The sequence below is a fragment of the Pantherophis guttatus genome, chromosome 1 (genome assembly GCF_059756535.1).
Source record: "Pantherophis guttatus breed Tessera chromosome 1, ASM5975653v1, whole genome shotgun sequence".
NCBI classification, from domain to species: Eukaryota; Metazoa; Chordata; class Lepidosauria; order Squamata; family Colubridae; genus Pantherophis; species Pantherophis guttatus.
This window is the reverse complement of record NC_142063.1, coordinates 171,568,946-171,594,504: the sequence shown is the minus strand read 5'-3', so window position 1 is coordinate 171,594,504 and position 25,559 is coordinate 171,568,946. Positions and strand designations below refer to the sequence as shown.

General features: G+C 36.8%; 1 protein-coding gene across 1 annotated transcript in view; it reads right to left on the bottom strand.

The window, feature by feature from the left end:
• PARD3B (par-3 family cell polarity regulator beta) overlaps nucleotides 1-25,559 on the bottom strand; it is a 568,533-nt gene that overhangs the window by 46,563 nt on the left and 496,411 nt on the right. The window lies entirely within an intron of this gene.

Sequence of the window (25,559 nt, the reverse complement as noted above, 5' to 3'; positions counted from 1 at the left end):
TTTCATTTCATTTATTAAATTTTTATACCGCCCTTCTCCTGAAGGACTCAGGGCAGTGAACAGCCAAGATTAAAATACATACAATATGAAAATTAAAATAATTTAAAAATAATTAAATCAATTTGGCTTCCCCAATTTAAAATCCCTTACCCATAAAATTAACCAAGTAAAAAATTTTAAGCCATTAATATATAAATAAAACATGCTATATGGCATAATAGAAAACTATGGTTTGATGCATGGACTTCCATGGGGAGAACAGAGAAGGCACAAAATATGCACAACAACATTGCAATGCAAGCTCAGCCTCTTAAGTATTTACATGCAATTACTAAGAAACACAACTTGTAGTATCATGATACATATTTCATCACTTTGGCATCTTTCTGGTTAGGAATGATGACTTAAGGGTCTGATAATCAGGGCTTATCAGTTTTCTTTGTCTCTGTCTCAGTTGCAAGAGGAGATGGGAAATTTTGCTTCATTTTTAAACAAATGCAGGTTAGATGTTTTGTCTCAACTCAAAACAAATCACAGCTATCCTTTTTATAGTTTAGGATGACTAAAAATGCATTTCCAGATGCAGGACTCTATTATTGTCCTTGATTGCTGATAGGAATTGTAAGTCAACAATATAAGGGTTGCAAACTGTGGCTAAAAATTATTTTCTGGATCAGAATTAAGATTAGTTCTGGGTCTGGACATAAAAAGAAACCAAGGCTAACTAAAAATGGATTTAGAAGCTTTCAAACTCTTCTTTATGTCAGAGTAGAAGAAAACAAGGAGGGAGGGCATGAGTTTATGGCCTACACATACATACATAAACCATAGTTTGGCATTAAGTTCAAATCAGACCAATATTTGTGCTGAGAAATCCAAGGAATGAACCTGAAATGGAAATGGATCTCCAGAGGATCCTTTGCCACAAGAAGTCCCTGGCTCCTGCTTCCAGCAGCATGGAAATTCCTCCAGGCCCAGCTGAAAAAAGTGAAAGTATCTCTGGAAGGACCTCTTAAATAGCCACACAATTTCCCCCTACAGATTTAATTTTAAAAAATATTAAATTAAAATGAACTATTTTGTGAGGGTCATGGTGACTTAATGAAGCAGTCTGCTAGTCGAGGTTTCTTTCCTATATTTATTTATTTAAGGGAGGGGGAAACTTGGATTAGACTAATACCTGAATAAGTGGCTATTCCCTCTCCTGTGCAAAAAAAAAACCCTTTTCATTACAAAGTCTGACATTTGGCTTCGTTCTCCAATTCTGTATCTCCTCGCAGTTTTGCACTTTTGCACTTATTCTTTTAAAATAAGGAGCATAAGAACATTAAAAAATACCAATTTATTGTTTATCAAAACCAATTTATGTACTTCATATATGCCCACACTATCTTTTTTATTACTATTGCTGTTATTCCTTGGGTGGAAGGAGAAGTAGAAGGAATCCCCTTGCCAATCCTGTTTGTGTGCTCTAAGATACGGTTGCCATAGAAACTCACTGTGGATACAGTTTGTAAAAATTTGGCTCACTACAGCTGTGAGATGCTGCGCTGGGGGTAAAGTGGCCAGAGAGCTCCAAGGGCAGGGGAAAGCTCTCCATCGTTCCTCCGAGAATCCACCAAGCCCTTCTTTCATTCACCATCTGTCTAGACACAAGTCAAGATGTGACCTCAGCAAATCAAGGGGAGGGGGAAGGGGGGAGCTGACCTAATAAAACAAGAAGGGAAAAATGCATTTATGGAGGGAATGGGAAGCATATGCCTGCTTAGTTCTCATTACAGCTACTTGTGCTAATAGATATTTTCATGGGCGTTTTTGAAATCCAAACAGGGTTCTCTCTGAGGTCGAGATCAAGCACACAATAGAAATTAGCATAATGAGATTCTAAACTCATTTTGTTTAGTGATTGTTGCTCTCCTAGCTCCTTCATGGAATGGATTAGCTTAAGCTTTGGATATGGGCTTTCAATACACGGGACGAGGCTGCTTATATGTAAAACTAAATGGAACTCTACAGACTGAATGCTCTACATCCAAACCATGCAAAAAAGTACAAAGGTACATTATGGGGCAATTATCGAGACCGCACATTTTATATCCTGTTAAGAAACATTTTCTTTCCTTCCTTCCTCCCTCCCTCCCTCCCTCCTTCCACTACTTCATCTAATTTCATTTACGTTATCAAAGGTCCTGTTTCAAGTTGTGATAAACCCCTGAAGGAGCAGTTGAATAAATTGATATATATATATATATATAATGATTATCAATAAAGTTCATGGAGTTTTACTATTTTCCCTCTTCCCATCGGTCCATATACAGGACCAGTATTGGTTTTTAAAATATTCAGCAAAGCATTTTCAACAAAACATTTGAATTTTCAGGTTTCTAATCTATTTTAATAAATTATTTATCTAGTTGAATGATTTTATTATTCTGCACCCACCTAAGGGCAGAAAAAAAGTGAATTGAGATATAAATTTGCAAAACACAACAACCACATTCTTAAAAATCTTTAGAGTTTAGGATAGCATATTTGGATTGAATTCCAAATAAAACCAGTATAGTATTTCAGGAAAAAAGTGAATCCCTGCTGGAGCTTGCTGCATTACCCTTTTTGTTGTTATTGTTCAGGTAAAAAAAACAAATAGATTAATTAATAAAACAGTTCAAATATGAATTTAAACTACATAGAACTTAGTTTAATATTCTGGATTAATTGATTTGTAAATCAGACTGAAAAATACCTGCAGGTAGATGAAAATATAATAAAAAGCAGGGGAAGGTTTCTGCTATTTTGTATAGCAGAATGACTGGCATAAATCTAAAGTTTCTAACATCTAAGTACAAGAAAGCAAGAGAGAAATCTGGCCAGTTTTTTAAAGACAGAGCATCCCTCATGAAATGTGTTGCTTAGAAAGGAATAATGTGTATCATGTTTCCAGACTAGCTACCAGTCCACTTTGCCCAAAATGGTATTAATCCTTATTTGCTTCCTTCCACTAGCATCACCGGAGGACTGTATATTTGTCAAAAGCATCCTGCTGGTGGCCAGAGCGGCCTGAAGAAAGCCCCACCCCTTTTGACTGAATGTCACATGCAGGGTGAGGTTTTGATTAACCTCCATCTGGACTTTTTTTAAAAATTCCTCCTGTGGATGCCCCTGTTCCCTTCCTAGATAGGTTTGCTAGGAAGAAGCCAGAATTGAGGTGAGCAACTCTGTCACTAAGAAGATATGAATTTGTTTAGTTTATTCGATCTGCATCCCACCTTTCTTCTTGAGCAAATACTCGGGGCAGTCCAAGTAAACTGCTATTCAGAGACTTATTAATAAAATTAGAATATTTTCAAATATTGCAAATAGGGAGGGAGCTGTCATTGCCTTTGACCCTAGCCTCTATACCTTTCTAATGGTATAGAACTGCAAACTATATTACCATAATGATAATATATATTATAGATATTATAGATTAAGCTACCTCACATAGAGGTATGAAAAACTCAGTGTGAGGCTCTAAAAGAAGAAGATGGCATCGGACAGCTATCCTATGATTGATGTTGCAGAAGGTTCAGAAATACTTATTTTCCTGTGGGTTGAGGACAGTTTCTTTCATACATGAACACGTTATGTGTGCAAAGTATATAAAACCTTCATTGGCTTCTGAGGTTATACATGTGTTGCCTTAGCTAGATTGGGGTTGTGGACTTATCTTCTGATATATATATATATATATATATATGTAGGTCTTTGGTTATTCGGGTCTTCTCCCACGTAAAATTGGAAGTGTCTTGGCGACGTTTCGACGAAGTCTCATTCGTCATCTTCAGGCTGGTGTTCTCGGCTTCGTGCTTCCAGGAGCAAAGCTGAGAACACCAGCCTGAAGATGACGAATGAGACTTCGTCGAAACGTCGCCAAGACACTTCCAATTTTACGTGGGAGAAGACCCGAATAACCAAAGACCTCCTATGGATTATTCATTTAGGGACTGTCTGAATTCCATGAGAGTTTCATAAATTGATTGCATACAGCAGCAGCATCAATAACAGTTTCCCACTTTTTATAGTAATAGTAGTTGTAGTTTATAACACTTATGGGATCATTCAACTTTTCTGCTTAAAAATGACTAGCCACTCTGTTGTACTGAGTGTTGTCACATTCCCAATGGAAAAAGGTGACATTAACTCAGGTACTCCTATTGCCTTCCTTCCAGGATCTCTTTTACCTTTGACAGTCACATAAAGACGTTCTTTCAAGCAAAGCTTCACAGGTTTTTTGCTGCCCATTCACTTTGCATTAAAGGGATGGTTTCAGAACTGGCCCTGAACTCCATTTTTTAGGAATTCTCCCTCCCTCACAATCAGAGTCTCCCCATTTATAATCAAGCATTGAAAAAAAAAATCATGAAAACAAACATGAACCCATAAGTCTATCTTTGACATTTTATCTCCAAGTTTATATTTTCCACTCAGGACATGTTTGTGTGCTGGGGTGGGGGAAGGCAATTGTGCAAAAAATATAGAGCTTGCTGTGCCTGTCCAAAGGGGATTAAGTCATGGACAAAAATAAAAAAGAATAAAATGTTAAGTTTTATCAGACACATTCCAGCCAATTGCATAATATCAGTCATTATCACAAAATCCATAGTCTTCCTGAAATGCTTTCTTTGTATCAGGAAAATGACCAAACAGATATTTTTTCTCTGTCTTGAGATTCTATGGCACATTATTTAACTAAATCCTTCCAGATTTTCCACATTTCCTTTAATCCAAAAGGTACAAATTACGATTTCAAACATCCTTGTTTTCATTTTTAAAAAATGAATAATAAAGGAAAGGAAGGAAGAAAGAACAGAGTGCTGGTGTTTTCTCCACACAGAGAAAGGGTGTGTTCTTGCTTTTCTCCTTGTGATCAAAGCTGAAACAGTGATTTTGCGTTATTATAAGAGTCATCATTTCTGCCTCTAATTTGGATGGTTTTTAATAAAGCTCCATTGATTCCACTGAATGAAACCCCTCTTGACAAATGCAGAACATACACACTGATTACTAAATACGCAGCAATTATCATATTCAGCAGCACACTTTAATATCTTATTTATAGATGTATCTATCTATAATTTGCTTTAATTAAGTTGCATTGATTTTAATGACAGCAGTCATCTCTTGAAGATGGAATTAGGGTTATATAATCCCATCAATACCATTGCATCATTGTTTAATGTTACTTTTTATACTCGTCACTGCGTAGAATAAATTGTTCTTTCTAAAATACCAGACAAAAGACAGGATATCTTTCACTGGCACATCTACTCTAGATGTGGAGGAAATATATAAACTTTTGAATTACATAAACTTCAGCCTGTATGTTTAATCAATAGACAAACTAACAAATGGTACTGGTATAAAAGAATAGGGTCGGTAGCTTTTGACAAGGATAGATATGGTTTTTCACAACTCTTGATTCTCACTGTTCAGAAAATCTTACTTCCACCTTTCCCTCTCCTCTGAATTACTTGAAAACATGGGTTACCTTAGATTGCTGATTAGTTTACTTGAGCCTCTCCATTCTCCCTCCTCCTTTTCACATAAAATTGTTGAGGGAGAGAAGGTTAAAGGTTATTTTCCCTTAAAAAACAATGGAACATTTCTAATCTCTCTCTATTTGGTTCCTAAAGAAAAAGATGCTTAATGAAAAATTGGTGCTGAATACATTCTTGTGCAAGTTGGTTAGGTTACAGTAATTTTAAACACATCTGAAGATATTGAGTGTATCTGCTCAGGCATCAAACAATTCTTATAAAAAGCCCTGCTCTTCTCTATAAGCATAAACTGTACCTCTGAAATGCCCATCTATTCAGGCTGAGCCTTATGAGAAAAGATGGTAGCAATGTAGTTTTTTTTCCCGAAACAGAAAAACCTGTTGCCACTCAATGTTTTGATTCATTTTGCGCAGTAATAAGGAAAGATTATGAGCATTTCAACAGGTAAGGCTTTAAGTTATGATAACGTAGCAAATTTTTCTTCTTCTATTTTCAGTTTGATAACTGTAGATGGAATTGACAAGGTAATACCAGAAACAGTAGCCTCATATAAACATGCTCTAAGATTGAGATTTTGGAAATACATTTATAATTGGTTCATATGTTAAATGGTAGGTAGTAAATGAACTATACATTCTTTAATCATTTACCCTTCCTATGCAAAATTATTCACTTGGCATACTGAAAGAGCAGCTAATTTGTAATGTCAAGAAATAGCTCATTTTTTAAAAAATGCTATTATTTTTAGTCACTTCCAATAACTAAAAAGCCCTTACAAGGTCTAACCGCAAAAATAATTAGAACTGTGCTGTATGAAATATTCGCTACTGTTAGTCATTTTTAAAAAATTCTAGTGTGATTTAAAATTTAAAAAAACAATAATCTCTTACTCCGTTTGGTCAATCTAACTCTAAATCTATCAGCTGAAAAGTATGCATGACTTACTCCCAGACAACTGTGTCTCCTTGTTCTCTTACTTTGCACAGACCAAGATTTCGGCTAATGATTCACTAATGGAAAAGGATTCAGACAGTAGGTATAAACGATAGCCAACAGCATATTTTTAATAGTATCTTTGCATTCCCTTAATCACCATTATATGCCTAGCTGTATATGTATAACTTTTCCCAACAATCTCAGTTAAGCAGTGTGAAAATATCCAAGGATCTGGGCTTCTAATAGTTTAAAAGTTTTACTGGATGAGATGGCCAGCAAACAATTTCACAAAGCATTCCAAGAACACTCTGGGACAACTTTGCTTCCTCTTTGATGCAAGAAGTTAGTTACATTTGGGAAAGGAAGCAACATGACATTTTGCTGCTTCTGGGAGTGCTTGTTTTATTTTGCACTACAATTGAAGCCCTCAGCGCCCCCCCCCCCTTTAAAAGGAATACCCTTTATGGCAGCAGATGGTAAAAGAAAGATTGGAGTGGTGAAAATACTGCTTGGGGGCTGTCTACTTTATTTTCTAGTCAGATTTATGGTTACCTAACTGTAGGCCACCCACAAATAGAGCAGGACTGGCTGAACCAAAAATAAACCACAGTTTCAGGCTGAAGTTAAGGTATTCTGCCTTAATCATAATTTGATACTTCTTGCTACTTTTTTTTTCTTCCATTCAATCATGTCAGATTCTCGGAGACTGTCTGAATAAGTCCCTGCTTTTTTTTTTCTTTTGGCAAGGTTTTTCAGAAGTGGTTTGCCACTGCTTCCTTCCTAAGACTGAAAGAAAGAGACTGGCCCAAGATCAACCAGTTGGCTTTGTGCCTAAAGCAGGACTAGAACTCATGGTCTTCTCATTTCCAGCCTGGAGCCTTAACCTCCACAACAAACTGGGTCTCCTTGGCTCTGACATCATGGGTTGTCATAGGAGTCAGATTTATATGCTCACATAGTTAAAAGAGAAGATAACTTCCTTGTGATCAATGGAATGAAAAAAAAAAAGGCAACAAAGAGTGCTGTCCTTCCGAAACAGGCATAAAGAAATCCTAGTATGTATGTATCCAGAATATAGGTTTGTCAATGAACTGTGCTTGTATTGTAATGAAGGAGCATAGTGATCAAACCAATATTTGCTATTTGCTTCTAATATGATATACTGCTAGAAATCATTTATTAGGAATTAAGCTTTGTTATTGGCTTCTGAGGGAACAAAACCCCCTGAATTAACGGTTGGAGATTGTTGTATATCTCCAACTAACATGCATATAGCAGCTTGGCCCTAGGTCAGTCTCATTGCACAAGTCGGTGCATTGGTGCACACATCCAATAAAGCCATGCAATTGGAATGAATGCCCACATGCCCAAGGAAACTGCAACAGAAGGGAATTACGTATGATCTCACACTAAGCTTCCAGACCTCTCCTAAATCAAGAAAACTGAAATCATGTTCAGAAGAATAGCAAACATCCCAAACTGGAGAAGAACATAAAATTACAGGCAACTGGGAATATTCTGTAATTCTGCAATTTGCTTTATAAATCCCAATTGCTAATGACTTCCTCGAATAGTGATTGTTTGCAATTACTATAGTGATGAAAAAGTAACTTTGGCACCTATGCCTACATTTACAATAACAAAAGTCTTCAGTGTGAAACTGATTAAGTTCTGGTCAATTTCAGGCAGCAGCTGCAGAAGGGTTCTAATCAATTAATTAAGATTACAGAGCTGCAGCTTGTTAACTGATGCTTAGCACTTTTTAGGGATGCACTGCCCTGCAGAGAAAGGCAGCTCAGAAAACAACTGCTTGTTTAGGCAATCTCTTCATCTAGCAAGGGAGCAAAAAAGAGAGAGGAAAACCAGGTTACACACAGGACATAGTATGAGAGAACTTTGTCTGAATGAGACAGCAGCAACAAGTGACTCTCTCTCTCCCCCCCCCACACTTCTTCCCTCCTTCCTTCCCTCTTTCTCTGTGTCTCTTAATTTCACTGAAATCAAATGCAGCCACTAAATGGAGTAATTGTTTTAAATCTCTATATTTTAGATTGTACCATAACTATTGTTACAGCTTCTTCCCTCAAGATGACGCTGTTGGAAATTGCATGCCAAAACAATTAGACACAAGGACAGTCCCCCTCCCCCCATGCAGTGGTGAAATCCAATTTTTTTTACTACCAGTTCTGTAGGCGTGGCTTGGTGGGTGTGGTGTGGCAGGGGACGGATACTGCAAAATCTCCATTCCCACCCCACTCCAGGGGAAGGATACTGCAAAATCCCCATTCCCTCCCCTCTCCTGATAGAAGGATATTGTAAAATCTCCATTCCCACCCCACTCTGGGGCCAGCCAGAGGTGGTATTTGCTGGTTCTCCGAACTGCTGAAAATTTCACTCCTGCCCCCATGCCATCACTCTCCTAAACAACTAATTCCCACAACACTGTTTTATGCACTGGGATGTCAAATTACCTAGTAGGGCTGTATTAGTATTAATCCTTCTCATCTTTCCTATTACCTATTTCCTTAGTTACTTATGACTATAACTTTGTTGTTTGTATGATTTATGTAGCTTGCTTTTATTTAGTATACTATTATGATTTATGTAGATTGTTTATTTAGTATCCTATGACTATCACTGAGTGTTGTCTTATAATTTATGATTGTATTTTATGATTATGATCATGATTGATCACTTGTTGCTTGTATGTACACTGAGAGCTTATGTTCCAGAGACAAATTCCATGTGTGTCCAATCATTCTATTCTATTCTATTCTATTCTATTCTATTCTATTCTATTCTATTCTATTCTATTCTATTCTATTCTATTCTATTCTATCCCTATCCCTATCCCTATCCCTACCCCTACCCCTATCCTTATCCTTATCCCTATTCCATTTACAATTATGTAAGCATTATTCACTCTAAAATGCAAGAGCCTCTAAGAATCCCTCTAAGGTAGTGTTCTGTTTATGGTAATATTTTTCACTCCTGATTACCAAAATGTGTTGATTAATAGCTGTATGTATGTCATTAGAATGCACATTCCATAGGTCAGAAGCATTTCTGGAATAAAGTAAACATGGAATAAGTCATGCTATTCTTTCTATCATCCATAAAAGATTTTCTTATCAATAAAGTTTCTGATGACCTTGGTGTGTCTGGTTAGCAGTTTTGCAGACTTTTACAGAAAAGCAAGCTCAAATAATTAAGTGTTCCTTTAATCTCCTCCCTATCTCATATATTGAGACAGAATGAGATAATGACACTACTATTTAAATTTAATTTCTTCTTTTTGTTGGATGAAACTTGAAGACAATAATATGTCAATCATATCATTTTAATATTTCAGTATTTCTCATTAATGCAATATACTTGGACTAAAAACAATTCTGAACAAAGAAGGTGCCACACTGATGGAAACCTCCAACGAGAAGAATTAAAAGCAAAAGATGTGCCTGGAACTGTGCTATGCAAGTAAGTCATATATACTTTGAGGCACTAATACAGATTTTTGGCTGAAATCTCTCTCTGAATTATTACACTTGCTTTTGAATGGACATGTTGGACTGCATGTTCACAGGAATCTTAGTTCCAACCTAGATGCTTCCAACCTAGATGGAAGCACACTGAAAATGAGAAGCCACTTCTGAGCCAGTGATGGTGAACTTTTTGGTCTCAGTGTGTCAAAAATTTGGAAAATGCCTAATTTGACTTTGCTGGAATGTTACCCTTCCCCATCCCCCCAAAAGAAACAATTCTCTATCTCTCCACCATATAGGCCATTCTAGTGGCACTTGGTGATAGCGCTGAGGCTGGGCCTGAAATCCAGTGCTCCTGAGCACCTGCCACGTGCCGCTTATCTTCAGGTGTGTTCTCTTTCTGCTGACAGGCCCCTACCAGAGGTTGCTCTGGGCTGCATGAGCCTTTGTTTTTTTGGTGCAGCTTCAGAGGATGCTCCATTCTCACACAATATTTGGAGATTCTGGAGGCCACATGAGAACATATCTCATTCTCATGCAGCCTTCGCTGCCTGCCAAAATCAGATGAGAATGAGGTGTGCTTTTGAGAATGGTTGTCAATGTTGGTCAATGCTAGCATGTCACCCAAAATGTTCTAGCATGTCACCTTTGACACTTGTGTCATAGGTTCACCATCCCTGCTCTGGGCTCACTGGAAGCACCATTTCCAAAATCTGAAGCTACCGAAGCTTCAAGATCTTATGATCCTTTTACAAATGAGATCATTGCCATCTCAGTGCCCTTCTCTCTGGGTGGCTTTTCGTCCCATTAATCCAATCATTTGTTTTTGTTAATTTGATGCTTTAATTGTTTTAAACACAAGCAGATTGTTGGGACCCTCGCATAGAAAGCCCAAGGCTGAGATAAACTAGAAAACGGACAACAGACATCTTCAACTGGATAATAAAAAAGGCTTGCTTTATTTTCATGTTTTTAGGCCACATTAAAAATACTTCCAGTTTTTTAACAGAACATAAAGTCAGGGAAAACAAAAAACAAAGAACAATGAGTCTCTTTTCAGCTTCTATAGAGAAGCAGACACATGGAATGGTCAGTTCTTTCTTTGTTTCTTTAAACATGGAAGGACAGCATTTCTTTAATACTAGCATGACAGTCTACCGCTTTGGTTCATTTGTAATATTAAAGCCAACCTTTTGACACTGACTGTGATTGAAAATAACTCCTTTTGTTCTTCCAGTCTTGCATTCTCTTCTTCTCCCTTTATTGCTGTTAGTTTACTACACGGCTGTTCCAGATAACTACTGCTTTCTAATGACTCACTGCTCCTCTTTCCAATCAGTTGTCTTGTTATCAGTTTGAATTGTTATCTATATTTTCATGTTCTCTCATTACATTAACTTTTAACCCAAGCATTTTGAGCTCAGCACATCGGCGCTGGAACTCTCAGAGGCTAAAGTTTCAACTTAAGCTACTCAAAACATTTGTAGAAGTCAGCAGTGAGTCTGAACAGTGAGAGCCAAAAATCTGCGCTTGAGACTTTGGAAGGAGAGGAGAGAAAGTAGCAAAACTTCTCAGTTCATTAACTGGCAATGGGCAGCTGGATCTCTCACTCTATTTTTAATATTTAGCATGATTCACTGTACTGTCATACATGGCTACATGCTGCTGTGAGAGTATGCATGTCACAGCAGGATCTAAAACTGAATTGCAGATCAAGCAGAGAAAAAAGGCAGTAAAATACACATATAGGCAGATACACACACAAGGGAAACAGCATTTCATTGTCTCTAGGAGTCTTGCTTTGCTAAAGACTCTCATGAGTAGAAAGCACGGGCAATAATCCTTGCATTATTACATTCTAAACATTTAGTTAGTGCACAAATCAGGATACTCCATCACCATAGGGGGAAAAAATGGGGTAGGGGACAGAATGACAAATGCCTTACATTGCAATCCACCCTGAATAAAACAAATAATATTTTTGCTGTTAAACTTTAACCTTGCATGCTTTCCTTCTAATCTAATAACAAACCAGAACAGTATTCATGGAATGTTAATGGCTAGAGTAATAAATCCACCTTAATCCTTTTAAAAATAGATAGGATAGAGGGTAAACAAGAAAGGCTTCTCTTCTGCTTGTCTATCCATTCCACCTTAAATAATTATGGCAAAAAGCCCTCTAAACTTCAGCCGTAGTATGTAAACAAAGCACATCACCAAAATTCAATTGGTTTGCATTAACATTTATCAAAGCTATCAGCTGAAGATGATTTTAGCTGAATTTCATATGCCATAAGAACTGACTTCTTTTTAAAAAAAATCACACTGGATTAAATTTTCCAAGTGCTAAAGATTTAGTTCCTTTAAGCCTGTGGTCATAACTGGGAGACAACTTTCCCTCCCTTGCTGATACCATTTTAACAGTTGATAACAATATTTGTGTGATCTAATGCTATCTACCAGTTTTGGTACCAGATGGATGCCAGATGGACAATGCCCTTTTTTGGACACCAGTGCTAAACATCATTGGAGATGGGGTCAAGTCTGGTCAGCTGGCCATCTCAAATGACACTTCAAAACAAGACAATTGAGGAGAAGACTGCAACATCTGTTCCAAATTTATAAGGACCATAGAAAATAATATGAAGTTAATATAGAGCTTCAAACAAACAAAGATTCTAGCCTCCATGAACTTTGCCTTGCAACTGGATCACTGGTGTCCCCTCTGACTTTAAAGAATAGGCAGTATACTTCTCTCTTTCAACAAGTGAATTATAATATCTCAGTTCAAATATCCAGATGACCTCAAATTAACAGCAAGAGGCCCAAGAAACTCTACCTTTTTGGTGCTTACCTGGATTTTTTCAGCCCAGCAACGGTGGTCATATGCAATAGTACCATGAACTCTCAAGACAGGGCAAGACAGCTTCCTTTCAAATGGCAAAGCAGGACAACAAAGCAAAACCAATGGCTCTTGTCTGGGAAAGGCTGAGACTGCACAGGACGCAAGCAAAGGGAAGAGGAAAGAGGACAGTGGGGCAGAGACCTAGTAGAAGTATTAATTTTTAAATTTGTTTTTCAGAAGGCAGGTCTAGCTTTCAAATTGGATGTAGCAGCAATTGTTTAATGGGCCAAATGTGATTTTTCAGAAGGAGCTTTCCCCCTTCCTTTCTTTATGTATAAAAGAAAACAAATGCCCTTAAGTTGAGAAAGAGGTCTGCAGGAAAATACAGCTGACTTCAAAGCACAGTCTCCACTCTGCAATTTTCTTCATAGAGAAGTTATGATAAACAGGTTATGTGGTTCCCTAAGGTTACCATGGAAACCTTTTCTTTTCAGGCCATCATTTCCAAAGGTACAATTTGCATCAAAATGACAGAACTTGATTTTTTTTGGGGGGGGAGGAGATTCAAGAGAGGTCATGCCAGCATGTCTTATTGCTATTATTTCAAAAGTTGCAACGGTAACATTTAAAGGAAAGATGTACTGTATTAATCAAGCTAAACTTAGTGGCTGAGTAGAAATTAACTGGTATTTCTTTGGTTATTAAACTTGTATCAGGAGAAATTAATCTTTGAATTCAAGAATAAATATTAAACATTAATTTTCTGTTGCACCTGGTATTCTTTGATACTGTATTGCCTATTGCAATGATTCCATAGCAAGAATCTGCTTTGGATGATGCCTGAACAGTCAAGTTTCCCATTATTCTAATAAGAGTTTGTCTTTCTGGATACTGTACCTAAGAGAAGAAGCCTTCTAACAATGGTACTGTAAATTAAACCAATACTTGATTTACAATCAATAAATCTTGTAAGCAGCTACTGCTATAATATGATCTATTCCCTCTAAGCGGGAAATAATATTTATAAATGCAATGTTTTTGATATAATCACCAAATAAAATCATCATTAGCTACATTTAACAATATTGTATGTGAACAAATGCAACATATATTTTAACACCTAAACACAGTGTCTCTTAGGTCACTTTATATATAGCTTAGAAATGGCAAATATGTTGATTTGGTTTCCCCATGTTTTGTGATTTATTTTGCACATCTGTCAAGTTAACTGAAATTATTTTGCACTAAAAATAATGTGTCTTTTGCATTGATTATTATTCCTCCAAACATGCATTTTTCTTTGCAATTTTGTCTAATACACCCAATAAATATACCCAATTTATGGAAATATTAATATAATCCTTCTTGCATATATTCATTATATTATCCTTAGTACAATTTTGTCTTATTGAATTGAATTATGGAATTCAGAAATATGGTGAAATGGTGATGAAATTTCAGTTGGTGCATTAGTTTGAAAATGGGAAAACAAACATGTTCACATTCAAATACAAGTAAATTGTGTTTTCTCCCATTACCATTATATAGTAGTAGCTCCAAAGGACTTTTGTAATTTCACTACAGGAAGCAGATCTGTGTATGTATCCCCACCCCATAAATGAACATGAAATGAAATTAATATTGCTGATCCAATAAAAGTTATATATGGTTACACTGGATGAATGGGAAAGTAATAATGAAAAGGGAATTGTAGCAGGAAAGATCTATTCATTTATGGCTCAGAGGATTTGGAAAACGTTTGTACTGTTCTCAAAAAAATGAGGTTTTGATGGTTCTTTGCAACCACATTAAAAATGGCAATTCAAATTCTATTTTTCCAGCATTACTAATATAGTTTCATGAAAAAAATTATTATTTGACTTTTGGCTAGTTCCAATATTAAATTCTTAGTATTATTATTATTTCCTTAAAGCTACATAATTCATGATTTCTCCCAGATATTTAGGAAAGAACTAAAATATTGGAAAGACACAAAAGTGTTGGTTTCATAAATGGAAGCTATAAATAGTTGGAAAAGAATGTCAAAACATATATTGTTTTTTCCTTGAAAAGTTTAAAATGTAACAAAATTTCAGGATATCTAAAAGCTTCATTTAAGTGTGAATGTTTCACATAAAGTTCATTGAAAGCAAGATAGATAGTAAAATGATTGCCCAAACATTTGAGTTAAGATTTCAAAATGACAGAACTGTAGTACTTGTTCTGAACTATGTTGCTTAAACTATCAGTAGCAAACTTTATGAATGTGTGTTTAGGATGATAAGCAAATTCCAGCGGAGGCATTTTAGATTTTATGTAATTGCTACAGAGCTTTGAAAAGGAGATGACATCTTGGGATATTACTATATTTTCTCTTTCTGTGCAGCTCATCAATAATACAAATGTGAATATGCAATTCAGAACTACACAAATAGACCATTGTGGCATAGTGCTTAAGGGTTGGACTGGCACTGGGAAGATCCTGGTTCTAGTCCACTGCTGATGTTTTGAACCAATCCTTTTTGCTCTATGTTCAACAGGTCCTGGATTACACACACACACACACACACACACACACACACACACACACACACACACACACACCTATATACAGGTAGGCCTCGACTTATGACCACAATTGAGTCCAAAATTTATCTTGTTATATGAGACATTTGTTAAGTGAGTTTTGCACCATTCTGTGACTTTTCTTGCCACAGTTGTTAAATGAATCATTGCAGTTATTTAGTTAGTAACATGGTTATTAAGTGAATCTGGCTTCCCCATTGACTTTGTTTTCGGAAGTTTGCAGAAGCTGATCACATGATTCCAGGACAAATGTCATAAATATGAACCAGTTGACAAACATCCGCATGTTGATTACATGACCATGGGGGTGCTGCAATGGTTGTAAGACTGAAAAATGGTCAAGAGTCACTTTTTTCAGTGCCGTTGTAAATTTGAAGTCACTAAATGAACTGTTGTAAGTCAAGGACTACCTGTATATTTTTGGGGGGAGAAAAATGGAAGGAGGGAATGTCATGTACTATATATTGTCTTGAGCTCCTCAAAAATAGGAGCTATAAATCTAATAGATATTCCTATTATCCCTAGGTGATAGACAAACAGATGAAAAGAGAGAGAGAGAGAAACTTATAGATCTGCACATGACTGAATATGGTGGCATTCAGTTTTTTTTAAAATTACATTAGTTTTGAATTTACGCTTGTTCTGTGTCAGATTATTTGTGAAGCTGGAACATGGTCTAAGCTTCTCTGTTTCTAGAATGTCCAAGCAAGAAGAGGAGCACATGGTACTAATATGAATTGAGAGAATGCTACTCACAAAAAATTAATCAGTTATTGTTGATGATGATGAAGTATAGTACTGTTAGTTAAAGTAGAATTTATTTTCAGATAATAAATAGGGATTGATGAACAATCTGAAACTTCATGAGGGGGGTCATATCAATGCCAATCGCCTGGGGACACCAGAATGGGATGGAGCCCGTCAAGTGGCTTATTTAATTGATTGATTGTTGCCAGGAGAGTGGGGGTTATTGCTTGTTACTATTTTCATATTGGGTTTTTATCTGTGTAAGCCACTGGGAGTCACTTGAAAGTGAATTGGATGACCATACAAATTTTCTTAAATAAATAAATAAATGAGCTGAAGAGTTTGGGGTATGATATTTAAGATAGAGAAGAAAAATTGTAAGAGAAAACTTAACTAACTTAAATGAATTCAAAATTCCATGGCCAGCTGGATTTCATCCCAAGGCACTGAAGGAACTAGCAGAGGATTCTGGAAAACCATCATTAATAATTACCGAAGGTTAGCAAGGTCCTGGTAAAGAGTGAATAGCATTCCTAACCTTAAAAAGAAGGTGGGACACTCAGGAAACTATAGACTTGTCAGCCTGATGTTGGCCAACTTTTTAGAAGGATGAACCATTGCATAGGCGTAACGTAATGAACAGAAACAACTGTTTCTGGTTCTCACAAAGAAACCATTCCAGAAATTAACCTTTTTTCCCCTTTATAGAATTATTAGCTTAGTTGTTCAGATAAACACTGCAGATATACTTAGAGCTCAGCAAATCTTTCAACAGAGGAATATTTCCTGGTATTCTCTTTTTAAAAAAGGGAGAAACATGGACTAGATGCTGTTAGGTCCAAAGTTGGCTGAATGAGTGCACCCAAAGAGTGTTCATTAAATCATTCCACTTTGGATTGGAGGAAAAGTATTGTGAGGAGAGTCCTGGTACTGTGTCAATATTTTGTATGCACTATTCAACATTTTTATCTACAACTTGTGACTTGTGTGAGCGGTGTTGAGGGAACACTCATCAAGTCCAGAAGGAGCAACTAATACTTTAAAAGAGAGAGAAAAGATGAAAAGCAAAAGCAAAACAAACATCCAGTCTTGAGCAGTGAGCGGAAATGAATAGGATAGAATACAGACATGAAAAATCAACTGAGTTGATCAACCGAGTTGATTTCTGAAATGAGGAAAAATGAAAGTCAAAAGAATAGGATGGGGGAGACTTGGCTTAGCAGCAGTAGACAAGAAAGGGATCAGGCAGACCTTCTCAAGTCTAAATTAAATATAAGCCAGCACTCTGAGGCAGCTACTTAAAAGGCAAATGCTCTCTTGGGAAGTATTAAGAGGAATAATAGAGTCCAGATCATGTGAAGAATTCTACTCTATTCTGCCCTGGTCAGACTCAGACCCACTTGAAATACTGTGCCCTGTTCTGGGCACTGTAGCTCAAAAGGGATTGTAACAAATTGAAATGAGATGGAGAGGGCCCTGAATGAAAATGGGTATGTTCCAGTTAACAGAAGGGATGATCAAAGAAGAAATGATAGCACATCATATCCCTCCAATGGTGGTGGGATTCAATTTTTTTTTACTACCGGTTCTGTGGGTGTGGCTTGGTGGGCATGGCATGGCTTGGTGGGTGTGGCTTGGTGGGCATGGCAGGGGAAGGATACTGTAAAATCTCCATTCCCTCCCCACTCCGGGGGGGGGGGTACTGCAAAATCCCCATTTCCTCCCAATCAGACTCGGGAGGCAGAGAATAGATGGGGGCGGGGCCAGTCAGAGGTGGTATTTGCCGGTTCTCCGAACTACTCAAAATTTCTGCTACCGGTTCTCCAGAACTGGTCAAAACCTGCTGAAACCCACCTCTGCTCCAATGTCTGAAGGGCTGTAATAGAGGAGGTGGAGTGGGCAGGACCACCACAAGTGGGTGAGAACTACAGTAAAAGTAGGAGGTTTAGGTGAAATGTCTGTATAAGCAATCAGCCAGCAAGACAGACAGCATATGACTGTCTTTCACTGAAGATTCTGGATAGTCACTTAATGGATATCATGTTTAGGAAGTCTTTAAAAACCTAGCTGTTCTCCCAGGCCTTGGGGTACAGTGTTTGTGCAGTCCCAGTGATTTTTTTTTAATTATAGGGAGTGTGTTATCTGGATCTATGGGATTTCTCTTTCTGTTTTCCTCTTACACTTATTTTTGTGTAAGCCACCTGGAATCATTTTGGAATTGGACAGTCTCTAAATCTCATGAACAAACAAACAAAAAAGTAGCTCCTACATGAACAGAATTTTATTATCTTTAAAGGATGTTTAAATTCAAGAATTATATAAAATATATGCTATCATGATTCTAATGTCTAATTTCTCTTTGTTCTCCTTTTTGTTCAGTTGGAAAATTGCCTAAGCATATGGGATTCTCTTTTTAAAAAATCCAATAAATCCATGTACATAAGTACATCCAAAATGATAGTGTAAAAATTAGAAATATGACCAGTATTTAATTATCTAAGAACTGGGCAGATCCATTTAATGCAAACTGGGGGGGGGGGAAAGGAGGGGGTGATGGCCTTGACAGAAAGGCTAGATTTGTAGTTTGTCAAGGAGGTGATTTAGCAAATGAAGTTTTCTCCTATCCTATTTTGTTCTATACCATAATGTATGCTTATTAGATTAGCATCTGCACCACAGATCTTGAAGTGGAAACTAATAAAGTTATCCACACAATATCTAGGTGTCTCAGCCAGTGACTTTATTTTTCATTTAAAATAATTATAACAATGCCACTTGTTTGTTAAGAAGCCTTTTTATATTCACAGATAATTGGTTTATACAACACCAAGCAATGAATTCTAATTTTCACATTTTTACTGAGAAAAGGGGCTGGGTAATAGTGGTGGGGTAGGCAGGATTCAAGCTGTTGAAACTTTGCAACTACTTCATAACAATGTAGTCATTACCTTTTAAGATTAGAAGTTAAAAGGAACAATGTTTCTGATGTAGTTTAACATGCAGCCACACAATTACTACACACCTTTAGTAGTAATGTAATTTGTCAGCTGTGGGGCTATTACCAATGGAAATTTATGGCCTGACCTATTCAAAGGAACGTGATGAATCTTTTAAGCATAAAGAAGAAAGAGGAGCACTTCTGCCCTTAATGCTGACTTTGTCACTTGAACAATTGTTTTTGTAGCATCCTTATCCTAATTTATTGAGTTTCCCTTAAAATCTCCCACTTAAACTGGGGATTTTATAAACACAATTTGATTCATAGATCTGAAATCAGTGTGATTCACTGTACATCCAGATGGTTTTAAAAAGAGAACCCCAGAGCTTCTTCTGCCAAGCACCAACTGAGACATTCCAAATTCTGCTGCCAAATTCCGGCCACAGTGTTCTTTGGGCAATCCACTGGGGTAGGGTAGAGGTAAGGATTCCATTCTCTCTTGGTTGCCTGCCAGCTTTAGTGCTGCTGCCTGTGATGCAGTCAATTACTAGCCACTCTCAAACCTTCAGGCTGATTAAATAAGCTTCAGTTACTGTGTCCTGCTCCTTGGATGGTGGTAGAGGTATGGCTCTTTCTGATTCAGTCTTCACCAATACTCAGAAGGGGCAAACAAAGAGGTAGCAACACTGCCAGGTGTTTTTTTCTGGAAAGGGAAGGACTGGAAGCAAGTTTACAAAGATCTTTCTTTCTTTCTTTCTTTCTTTCTTTCTTTCTTTCTTTCTTTCTTTCTTTCTTTCTCTTTCTTTCTTTCTTTCCTTCCTTCCTTTTTCTTTCTTTTTCTTTTTCTCCTCCTCCTTCCTTTTCCTCTTCCCCTCCTCTCCCAACAATTCTTTAGTTGGCAATAGTGAAACCTATGTAGTGTTTGTAGTTTTAATTTATATAAATTTCAATCTATTGTACATCTGCACTAAAACTACAATAGAGGTTGAATGGGAGAAATACCAAATTTATTTGTGGCATCGTTAGCATTCTCACCCACCCTTTCCCCCATGCTTAAGAATTATGAATTGCCTAATACAGTCCGCATTAGGCAAGCATTAGCCACAGAAAAGTCATGTCATTCCTTTTCTGCTGGAAAGAACAACATGTTCCATAATGTCATTCTGGGGGCAAAACAAGGAACCAGGGGTCTTCCTTCTAATGTGGCATATTTGTAGCTACAGTACTGCCTGTCTGAAAATCAGTTAGGGAAGCCAAATGAATTAGAATTGTGCAACTGACTTCACCAGGCAGAAGCTTTTCAAAAAGACCATGCTTGAATTCATAGGGTGGTTCTGCAGTAGCATCCTGTGTTCCATAAAGCTGTCATTTCTTCTATTGCATGAGAAGACAGGAATGCCATTACTCTCTGTGAGCTGGAATGTCACTTTAAAAATTCACACTCTGTTACAACTGTTTGTGGTTTAGGGATACCTAACCTACTCTAAACTCAACATCCTGAAGTTGGAATTAATTGCTTATTAATGCACAAAGAGCTTCTTTCTTAGCCCAAAGTAAGCAGAGAACCTTTTGACACAATATGAGAAAATTATGCAGTTCTCAACCCTTTTTTTCTCCCTACAACTTTTGCAAGGGGGCAGGAGGGGGATGTCTGGTTCCATGCCAGATGGATAATAAACTTTTTGGCCTTGAATATAAGCTAGCGTGATTCTTCTTTTCATAACTTAATTGGATACTACCAAAACTCAGTGTGCTGCAAAAATATTTGTCAAAATCTATTGAGAGGCCATATTTTCCCGCTGGACTATATCAGTTTAAGAACACAAATGGCTCAAGGAAAGTCAAATCTGAAATAAATAAATAAATAAATAACAAGGCCATAATTATTTCTTAAGGTGTTATTTATCAAGATTTAAATCTGATTTGCAAAACAGCTGAAAAAAAGAGTTATGAGACTGGATATAAACAAGATATTATAAAAGGAAATTGTCATGCAGTCTGCATCCATCTTACCAGTGAAGAACTGCACAATTACTGTGTTTTATGCAGCTCTTGAAGACCAAAAGATAAGCAACAGGGAGGAAATTAATGCCACGTCAAAGGACACAGCTAAGATTATAAAGTAACCAAATCTCTATATGAGATCTGTTAAACAATCCATACCAACGTGCAAAGAGATTACTAATTCCAAGTTACATTGTGGATGTGTGCACATGCACATATGGAGAATCAATGCTTCCAGCCCAAACGAGAATGCATAGAGTTGCTGGACTAACCAAAAATATCTCTTTATAAAAATTTGAAATCCAAGCTAAAAGGAAAAGGAAGCAGACAGCATCTAACCAACTTTGGTCTCAAATGCTAAGCAGGGTCTGTCCTGGTTAAATGGAGTACCAAAGAATAATTCTAGGGCTGTAATCAGCAGTTTTTTGGGGGAGATAAATGTCACCAAAATGGTGGGCATGATTAGGCAATCAAAGCCACTCCCCCCCCTTTTAGCATGCACCACATGCATTGCACACAAATAAAAAGACACAATATTTTTACTGCTTGCTCACACCCACCATTCTGTTCTTATTGGCACTCATTCTTTAGGTGACCCTGCCTGGGCAAATTGAAAAAACTTGCCAGAAGGCATCCTTGGCAAACCACTTCCCAAAAGCTGCATGGATGAAGCCATGAGGAACTGGGCTCAACTCAAGGGCACCTGCCAAGATTCTGAAAGACACATTTCCCCATTTATCTATGAATAGGCATGTATAAGCCTAGTTCAATGAGTAGATTACTTGGCAGCCTTAGTTTATCTTCATAAGTTCATTTACAAAAAAGTCTGAGAAAGAATAAAGAACTCCTCTTTTTTACAAGAGGTCCCAAGCTATCTTTAATTTCTGTCATTTTCCATTTGTTTGTGTCTAAGTTAATAGGAGGAAATGCAGCACATTTAATAGGAAATTTGGCTTCAAGGTGCTTAGATCAAATCCTTACAAGTATAGCCCTAGGTGTTCAATGCCATCTGTATGCTGATGATGTCCAACTTCTCTTTCCCACTGAAATCCAAGGATGGGCTTCAATTCCAAATGGTCTTCTGACACTCTTAAAGGCTGGATGAGAGCAAGTCTTCAGTCTGGATGCCCAGAATTAAATGCATCCATTTCGGTATACACTTCATCCTGTCATAACATGCCAATTTGGAACATGCTATGATGTTTTTTTAAAAAAAGTATTTGAAACCTTAAAAGAGAGAGAGAGAGAGAGAGAATAGGCTCTCCGACTGTCTTCTAATGAAGTGACCTTCTTTAAGGGTAAAGACAAAAGCTAGGCTGCTTTTGGCATTTAAGGCACCTTGCGGTTGAGGTGGGTGTTACTCTGAACAATGCTGCTATTGATTTCTAATTGAATGTTGATGGATTGCCATTTTAATGATTAAATTACAAGGTTATCACTTATTCTTTATGTTATTCCTTAAGGTTTCTTCTACCTCAATCTGGGGACTCCAGTTTATCAGAATGGCATTGATAATGGAATAACGGATGAATACAATACTGAAATCTCTTCAGGTTTTATCATTAAGATATCTATATAAGCAGTACTATATTTATTTTCCAAGGAAACTTTCTTAAATAAGACACATACACATAACAATAAATAAATCAATTGGGCATGGAGGGGGAAGCAAAACCATCAACAATTAGACTAGGTTAAAACTAAGGAGCCTAGAGTTAGTCAATATTAATTTAGAACAAGATAATAACTGATTTGATTAATGTCTGCTAGGAATTGTGAAGATTTCAGGTTCATTTCTCTCCAGGTCACACAAAAAGGCAATGGTTAATCAAGATACTGGTCTACTCTTGATATTCAAATTGTTTTTGTGAGGTAATGTGATATCCTTTTTATGGTATTTTTAATTTTTATATATTTTATAAATTGTACATATTGTATTTCAACACTATAATTTAAAAGTACATCACACTTTTGAGGTTGCTATTGGGGTTAGATGAAAACCAGATTGATTTTTTTTGTTAGATAGTGAGCCATAATTATAGCACCTGCTATCTATTAGGAAAATAGTATAAAGTTAACTATGGTTTAGGTAACAGGAATAATTGAAACATCTCTCTCTCTATACACTCTCTCTCACACACACACACCATATACATATATGTCACATATGGAGGTCAGGAAAAACCTTTAACAGCAGGATTTCCTCCTGTCTCTTGAGATGTGCTTGTTCATATGCAGGCTCCAAAAAGTTTTCAATTTAATCTCAATTATGGGACTCAGTTTCCTTCATTCTTATAGCAAACAAGGACCCAATGACAGGAAGGTGAAGGAGAAAGTTTTAAATATTTCTCTTCATATACTCCTCCGCTGACATAAACAGATAATTTCCAAGGGTAGAAAAATTCTGGATGATAGATATAGATATGAAGCTCTAAAGGTGAACTGCTCACAAATATATGCTTCCATTACTTTATGTATCCTATTTTAGGTTTCTTGTTTTGCTCTTTGGTGTGAGAAAACTTGCTTTTCAATGGAAAAAACCTCTAGTCTGATAGAGATTTACAGGTACAAGGTACTAGCCAACACTATTCACAAACCTATGTAGCAAAGAGCAGAGTTCGAGAAACATTCATTTGTACAAACTCTCCACCCCACCTCTTGCCATTAAAGTTGTACATCTCTTTCCTCCAGTGTGAAATCTATAGAATTAATGTTAGAACATGTGCCTTTGAATGAGAAATGAAACCATCTGAAGGTTTCTGATATTAATCAGTTTGAGAGCTTTAAAGCTATCTTGGGTGCTTTGATTAACAACCCCTCCTCTCACAGGAAACATGGAGCTTTAGGAATCAGTAATCTTAGGGCATTACACTTAATAGAATCCGCTTAAAAGGGATTACCGAGAAGGGCCTTTTGTGACGCTTCAGAGACTCAATGGGGCCATACTCAAAAAGGTAATAAAGCCCTTCAAGATTTGATAAGAAATGAGAATTCTAGGCAGCTCTGAAAGTACCACTGACCTGGTCAAGATATCAACCTTTTTTTCCACCATGTCTTGGGAATGTGAACTTGTTCTTTATAGGATTTCATTAGGAAAAAACAATCCAAGCAAAGCTGTGTGCTAAGATTGGATATTTTTGGTCAAGTAGTTGACTTACTGAAATATTATTTAAACTGATTTGTGTAGAGAACATCTCAGTATTCTTATGGGCACTGAATTAAAACCTGGAAGTACCATATATTCTCCCTGATCCAAAACGAAATGGATTTGGTGTAATTACAAGGAAGACTCTATCATAAATGAAAAGCGAATCTTTTGTAGCTTAAAGTGAAGAATAACATGAACCGGCTCAGAAGCCAAATGGGATGGTAGTTTCTCAGTCTCTTTATTGGACTCTTCAGGGCAACGTGTTATCTTAAAGTACACAGAGCCATTGCACTGTGCTCAATGCATCATCTTCATCCTCCATAAACTTTCCCAATGATCAGTGTAGCTCCATACCAAGAGGTTGATTTCTAAGCAGAGATGCAATATATATTGTATACATTAAAAAAAAAAGGAAATAAAAGAAAAGCGTGTGTGTGTGCATATACACACACATATACACACACGTATACACACACACACAATCATAACTAAATAAATAACTCAAGAAAATGTAAACAATTTGTTTGAATATTCTTTTAGACTCTGTTTAAAAAGAATCAATTTATACATGAACAAGAAAAACCTATTAATAATTCACAACTGCAAATTAGGCATTTGATTTGTTTTTCTTTTTTTCCATAAACTTAATCAATCCTCTCCTAATCCCATTTCCTCTGTTCCTAAGAAGCTCTCATTATGCTAAATAAACTAAATAAAGTAATGCCTTCAAACATTGCACAAGAATTTGCTGTTGTTTTTCCCTCTCAAAATCCACTCAAATTCCATTGGCAATTTGGTATGGAGACATCATCTGACTGATGCTGTATTCCCTAATCAGCTGTGTGACCAGCAAAGTTGTTACAATGTATTTCTTTCAATGGAACTAAAAATGAACTAAGTGTGGACAAAAATTTTATATAGGGTTAAGCACCCCCTCGATTATCTTGGCTTCCACACAGTCTCCAGCTTTATATCAAAATTACTGCTTTGTGAATAATTGGCATCATCTTAATCCTAAACCGATTTCAATTTGGGCAATACATTTGTGAGATAATCTATAGAATACAAGGAGCTGATATAAAGAGATGGTGTTTAAATTTTTCAGTGTTAAGTGAATATAAAATTTCAATTACATTGATATTAACAATGTCAGTAATCACTACTCCAAGATCCCATGATAAGAAGATGGTTTCCAGGCTCTTGGAAGAATTTAATGCATGCTAGCAGAGGGAGCAGAACAAGGAACAGATTTACACAGAAACGCTAGCTACCTGGTGCCTTCAGAAGCCAAGGGAGACTGTTCTATTACTTATTTAGCCTAATGACTACTTCGATT